The sequence below is a fragment of the Prosopis cineraria genome, unplaced genomic scaffold (genome assembly GCF_029017545.1).
Source record: "Prosopis cineraria cultivar Desert tree isolate PC_DT_omini unplaced genomic scaffold, ASM2901754v1 PC11, whole genome shotgun sequence".
Lineage (NCBI taxonomy): Eukaryota > Viridiplantae > Streptophyta > Magnoliopsida > Fabales > Fabaceae > Prosopis > Prosopis cineraria.
Window position 1 is genome coordinate 460992 of NW_026555342.1, and position 7606 is coordinate 468597.

A 7606-nucleotide genomic window follows, 5' to 3' on the forward strand; every position below is an offset into this window, starting at 1 on the left:
AATGTTTGAGGTTTTTAATTTCATATATATGTAACTGCATTTGGATTATAAGAAGGCTGAATGCATTTCCATTATTATCAAACCTGTGACTTATTCAATGAGTTGATGAGTTTAATATTTTATTTAATAAATTGGCACAGTTAATTTCATTAGTGTTGATTTAATTGAATGATACGATTAATATCTTTAAACAAAATATGTTTTTCTCTTAATTAACAATAATTTGGATTAATATTTCCTTGAGGACAGTTAGTGCACCGAATTATTTTGCCACATGTTAGAAGAAAGACAGATATGCACTCATTGCACCGAACTGGCTAGTAAGGATATAAGTAAGATTCGATGTTTTATGGAGTATTTTTGCAAGTCAGTGGTTCTAAACAATATTTTTTTGCCTGATCTTGTACCTTTTTACCTGTAAGAAGGCCTCAGGTCTACAATATTTAATGACCTTAGCTTTTCATTTTTTTCCATACATGTACCGTATTAAATTTTCTTGTATTTACCATATTTAGACTTGTCTAATATACCAAAAATAACTTATATAATATGACTCACTTCTAGTTATATGCGTAGTTAATTAACTTTCATAAATTGTGTTTTCTTTTTTTGATACAAATGGAAAAAAGTAACACTAGGCTACAGTACCACAACCTCAGCTAACCAATGCGCAGTTTGAGTGTCCGCCACCCGGTGGTGGTTTATGCCAGACAATGTTTTGAGCAACCCTTATATTACCATTAACCGTGGCTTTTTGTATAGTGACTCGTGCTTGAGAGCAAAATCAGGTAACAGTCATACCTTTTCGCTATCAGATTCTGCAAGTGCACGAATAAAGTGTGGAATAAAATATCATTTCCACGGAAATTTATTTAAAAAAAATGTGATCAAACAAAAAGATTTTGCAATTCTCAATCAAGTTGAGCAAAACACAATTAGTTAAAAAAATGTTCATTTTGGAAAATATGTTAAAACTAGGAATTAAGAAAAGCAATTGATTCTTAGACTTCAAGAGTAAATGGGACTTATGATTATTTATCCCCCTTACATTTCATAGTACTAAAATTATCTCCTCTTATAAATATTTTTTAATGAAAATAAGTGCTAATCTAAAGTTCTAAAATACTTCAATAAGAACTCTCAAGTTGCAAGTCATGAATAAGTGTTTAGTTAAATTAATTTTTCAATTACTAGTTTCAATTAATAAAACTCAATTTTAAGCTCCTACCCTAATATGTCTATGCAAGGTTAGTAGTATATTTCTATCTTACTAATAAAACCATCTATTCAATATGCAAACTTCAAGTTCTTGCCGTATTTTATACCCAAGTTTTACACTCAAACTATAACCCTCTCAAGCATCACCTAAATGAATAATCAAATAAATGGTGACCAATCATTTAGAATAGAAACATTAAGAGAAGACTAATATAAACACTTATATATTATTAATCACAAAATGAGAGAAGAAAATAATGTGTTAATCCATATAAGAGTTTAAAATAATCCTAGAGTAAAGAGTTTAGCTATTTATAATCATCAAGAAGCTACAAATATACAAAATTTATACCATATCAAATTACAAGAAGAAAAATGGAGAAGAAACAAATGAACTAAAGAAATATGGAGCTTTAAATGTCTTCAAAGTTTTAACTCTTGAACCCAACTCTTTCAAAAACAAAATCTTAGCACAACCAACTTCTCAAAGTGTTTTCAAGTGTATAGAATGTGTTCTTGGTCGATCAAGCAACATATATGTCATATCATACCCAATCATTTTCAGCTAAACAAACACGACCTTTTAGTAACACCGGTGGAAGTAATCAAGAATAAACACAACTTTGGTAACAACTTTGCCTAGTTTTTCACATTTCTCCCAATTAATGAAACTAATCATTTTTGCACTTTATTTCTTCATCTCAAAACCTTCCAAAAGTATCATCAAGGGTCTAGAAATGTTTTCAACCAAACCTTAAACTAAAATAACGCAAAATTAGCCCATAAGTATCAAATTAAAGTAAAGCGTGCAAACCCAATGCAAAATATACATTTTCCTAATTTGGGTAATCAAAATATATACAATAGTTCTAAAATATATTAGAAACCAAGGAAAATGTGATAAAATAACTTGAAACTCTAGAGGTTAATAAAAAGCAAGTGATTCTTAAACTTTGAGATTGAAATGGGATCTAAAATTATTTATTCCTCATTGCATTTCAAAACACTAAAATTACCTTATCTTATAAATGCTTTTACTAAAAATAAGTGTTAACATACGGTTCCAAAAGCACTTGAACAAGCTCTCTCAAGTTAAGAACAAGTGTATAATTTCATTAATTGCTCAATATTTTGTTATAATGAATAAAATCCAATTTTTAAGCTCCAACCCTAATGTTGTTATATGTAAAGTTAGCAAGTATATCTCTATCTTGTTAATAAAACTATCCATTCAAAATGCAAACTTCAAATTCTTACAATATTTTACCCGAATTTTACACTCAAGGTAGCCCTCTCAAGCACCACTCAAATGAAATCTAAATGGTGGCCAAATTAACACTAATTAAAAGCAATAAGAGAGAGTAAAGTAAATATGATATATCATTAATCACAAAAAGGGAGATGAAAATTAGTGTTAATCCTTGCAAGAGTTCAAAATAATTCTAGAACAAAATGTTTAGCTACTCATAATTAAACAAAAGCTACAAATACATCAAATAATTTAACCCATATCAGACTATAAGAGAAGAAAGAAAGAAGAAACAAAGGAACTGAAGGAATAAAACTTCAAATATCTTCAAAGCTTTAATATCTTGATTTTAACTTTTCCAAAAACCCAAATCCTAGAAAACTCAAGTCCAAAGGTGTCTCAAAGTCTTAAGAATTCCTTCCGAGTCGAAGCAGTGACACATATATAGCCAGCCCTAACTTCTTTAGGTAATCAAAACATTTTGTTTTGTTGTTAGCAACAAAAGTTGCAAATAAGGTCATGATGTTTATGACTTTGGTATGTTCCATACCCTTATGTCATTTGGTATGACAATTCACCTTTGCATCTGATTTCTTTATCTTAAAACCTTCCAAAAGCATCACCAAAGGACCAAAAAATGCCTCCAACATAACCTCAAATCAAAATATCATGAAATTTTGCCCAAAAATGTCAAAAAAAAAAAAGCTATATGTGAAAACCCAATGTAAGATGCATATATTTCTATGGGTATTCAAATATGTATAATCATGCCAAAATATATTAAAGTATAAGAAAAAATTTGTTGAAATAACATGAAATTCTAGAAGTTAACATTACACTCTTAAATTTGCCAAGAAATCAAATTTTAGGAAATATTCCTAATAATATGGGTGGCTTGCAAATTTTAGATCTGCCTTTTACTCCCAGTACTTTAACGGAGATAATTTCTACTGTCAACTGAATCCTTTGTTTTTGTTTTTTTTTTTATACATTGGAAATAAATGTCGACTAAATCTACTTGTATACTTACAAAAAAAAATTAAAGGGGGTTCAATTACTCAAATCTTGAATGAATGAAGATCCAAACTTCAAATGTGGAAGATAATGTGAAGGAACATTTAATATGTAAAACATTTCAAATAAGGAAAAATGTGATACGGCCACGGGGTCCTTGAACCATAACTATAAGAAGGATATTTGAGGGAAGGAAACAAGAAAAAGAGGGTTTTATATAGAGTTTAAGTAAATCTACCCTCAAATTTCCACGTAGGTGCACCTCATATCCTAATTGTTTTGGTACAATTTCGCCTAACAATTTTTTTAATTTGGTGCGATGTCACCCAAGGATAACAGATTCAAACTTTGACCGTTTGTTTGACGCTTGTAGAAAAGTGACATCTACTTTACAAATTAGAGAATTAAAAAAAATATTAACACCTGGTTCCTCTTCATTGCTTTCATATCTAAACGCTGGAGGAGAAGGAGGACTGAAGAGCTGAAGAGGTGAGATGGAGAGGAAGAAGAACATGAGTGATGGTGACAATGACTGAGTTGAGGAGGTTGTTGTTGCTGTAATAGTCGAGGTCGAGCCGAGCTTCACTAATGACAAATATGAAAGAACGCATGACTGAAAGAGAATATGAGAAAGAGCATCAACGTGAGGAATTCAATGCGATTTTGAAGCTTTACCTCCTCCTCCTCCTTCTTTGCCCTTCCTGATCTTGCAATGTGGTGGTGATGGTGAGCTCTTCGCAACACCTCAGGGAGCTGGCTCTTCTGGCCCTAATGGCAAGTAGATTTAATATTTGTTTTTTTAATCTCTCTTTTTGGTAGATTTCTGCTGATTGAGTTTTAGATTTGGTTGTGATTAGTTTTGTTTCTGAGTCTCTTTGATGGTTAATTTTAGTTTTAGATTTGGTTAATTTGGAGTTTCACCAGCAGGTCTAGGTCATGCATTCAATAGAGGTTGAAGAGCTTTGACTACGATGCTCATGCTTGGTCTGAAGTCAGCTTTATATTGCAAGCATAGTACAGCAACAATGTAATGACTCCAAAATTTAGCTTAAATTAAAATCTATAGTTATATTATTTAAGTGCATTTTATTAATTTTTAGAGTAGACATAATAGTGGATTGGTAGCTTAGTGGTAATAGAATACTCCAGAAATTGAGTAAAATGAAATAAATGATAAAGTATTTTATAATGACTAGAAAATTCAAGAATTTCAAATATACAATAAGTTTTATTTAAGCATCAAAAGAGGAGTTAGTGTAAATTCATAAAAATTTAAGATAAATTAATTGATTAATTAATTAATTTTTCTCTTGGTATTTGACTTAAATTTTTCTGACCCCAGATTTTTAGTAGAATTAAAATTTATAATAAGAAATTTTGAATGTATTTTATTTAAATTTTTGGAGTAAATTGTAATAACCTAGGAATTTAAGTAAGATTAATATTAATGATAAGTTATTTGATTGTATTTTATTAATTTTTGGAACAAATAAGACAAGAGAAAATGTTAGGTGTAATGGAAATTGTGTTAGTAATTCATTTATTGGGTTATCGGTTCGAATTTTGTTGATGCTCGAGAGGTGTTTTATTTTTTTTCAGCCTTTACTGAGATTACTATATTGCCCCTTTTGTGTAAAAAAAATAATATTAAAAATCTGGTGGGGCCCTATTGCAAAAATTTTCCCAAAAAGCTTTAGGTCTAATTTGGTAAATTTCCCAAGGTGTTTGTTATATCATTCTCCCCCTCCTCCTTGTCAGTTAGAAGCTAGAGAACAGAGTGAAAGAAAGCGTTCGCATCTGTCTCTGTTTCTCTCCTTCTTTCCCGTCCCGTAGGCTTCATCTTGCCGTTGGTATGCTTGTCTCTTCACCGCCAGCTAGTGTCCGTCAATTTCCTTTGCTGTTCTTCCATCTCTGTCCAGTAAAGTAGCTGAAGTTCTTCGTTTATGCTCTGTTGCGTGGCTGCCGAAGGTGTGTGGGTGTCTGCGTGTTCAATCTTTCTTCTTCCTTCCCTTCTTAGCGGTTGAATATCTGCGTGTGTGTGCTTAGTAAGCTTCAGTCCTTCCTCTTTTTGCTCTGTAATTTCAGCTTTGTTTCCTTCTCTTGGGGCAGCCAAGCTGAAGCTCTTCTTCTTTTTTGTGTGGTCCGTGAAGCATGGTGTTGCATCTATTACTGTGCTTTGGTTAAGGTAAGGTGTTGATTCTTTCTTCTTACGTGAGTATGACCTTAATAGCAGTGTGAGTCGTGCTTATTCTTCCCTGAACCCATGCGTCCCTCTTTGTCTAGTTGCTGTCACGATTTTTTTTTTTAAATTATGTGGTAATTTCGGTTGATGCTGTGCATTATTTCAGTTGGTTAAGTTAAATATTGATGTTGAGAAATTTTGGAAAGGATGTTAAGGATGAAGAGGCTTGGTATTGGTTTGAATTTGGATGCACATGAAATGTTTGATAAAATGCTTGAAAGGAAATTGAAATTAGAAGTAGAGATTTTTAAAGAGAATATCTTCATTGATAATTCAATTACTGAATTGTTATTTATGTATTGATCTTTGGAATATCTATCGGATGTTGTAGTAATATTAAAAGGAAGTTTGTTGGATTTGTAGGAAGCTGAATAAAATTATTTTACTGTATATTATAAGGAGATTAGAAGAGAAATGAACTTGTTATTATGATTTAAATAATGGTGCCTACAAGATGTTTGATGAAGTGTTTGTTAAAATGAGAACTTTTAGATATTTCATTAAATTTTATAGGACATAATTGGTTTAGGTGTTAATTGTCTATGGATTTAACTTGAGTTTTGTGAAGTTTTTTTTTATATATAAAGTTATCGTAAGATGAATTGGCTTTTGGGAAATTAGGTAGCTGATTATAAATGATAATATTGTTTTAAAACTTGATTTTGAAAATACACCTAAGGTGTTTGATAAAACGTGTGATAGAAAAACTTTGAAATTTTAATGTGATTAAAGGTGGTGTGTATATACATAAGTTTAGTTATATATGAATATATATACTTGAGAAGGGTTGGATAGAAGCAAAGTGTTAAATAAAGGGATATATATAAATACATGCATATATATTAAGTTTAGTAGAGATTAGAAGAATCAAAGTATAAATTATATTTAGTTGAAAACTTAAGTGATCATGGTAGTGTTGATATTGTAAAAGAGTTCATTAAACTTGAGTAAAAGATCATTGAATTATCTTTTATATTGAATAGGGTGCTTAAAAACTCTAAGGACTGAATTTGCACTTGGGAACATTATAAGTAAGTGAATAACATCCCAAATGACTTATTAGTAAATTTATTTTCTTCATAATAATGCTTAAGTACATTCATGACTATTATATCAATATATTTTAAATTTCATTATCAACTATCATCAATAAAAATGTTTCTATTGTATATAGTTTTATAAGAAGAGTTAGAATTATTTTATGATTGAGTATCTATCATTATTTAATATATTGGCAGTATTTGATTTTACGGTTTAAAGAATGATTTATTATTATGACATCATGCATGCTTGATTTAAAATATCAGATTAAATTAGAACACTGGTTGCTAACGATAGTTCTTTTAACCCTTGGCGCGCCATGGTACACCTAACTAGTAGGGTGTTTATTTGAGGTGCTAGTCCTGTGTGCAGACCAACGCACGTGGAATGGAGGGATGGATATTCGTGAGCATTATACTCACGCTTGTTTCGTGATTGATACCACACTTGTTTCGTAGCTTTCAACCGCACTAGACTAGTTACTTACCCTTATAGACTGTGTGTCCATACTTGTTTGTTATTTACTCTTGTGGATTATATATCCACACTTGTTATCTGTTCTGATAAAGTCCTCCTAAAGAGATGTGTGTTTTTTCTACTATTTGATATAAGCTTAGGAGATATAAAGTGAAATTTGATTGTTGTGTTATTATCATATGAGAATGTTTTTAGATTAAATGCTTAAACAAAATTATTCAATTTGAGTTATGTACTCCTACTATTCTAAGCAACTATTTTAATTAAATTCATGTTTATTCCATTTATAATTTTTTCTTTTAATTTCCTTTAATTTTAATTTGAGATGTTATTCAAAAGATATTTTTGATCTCAAATGGTATAGC

At 30.5% G+C, this 7606-nt stretch overlaps 1 long non-coding RNA gene across 1 annotated transcript; it reads left to right on the forward strand.

The window, feature by feature from the left end:
• Nucleotides 1–5264: 5264 nt before the first annotated feature.
• LOC129285242 (uncharacterized) lies at nucleotides 5265–7391 on the forward strand. The gene is made up of 3 exons (XR_008587130.1): nucleotides 5265–5449; nucleotides 5567–5666; nucleotides 7137–7391. It is a non-coding gene; the product is annotated as an uncharacterized LOC129285242 (long non-coding RNA).
• Nucleotides 7392–7606: the final 215 nt, after the last annotated feature.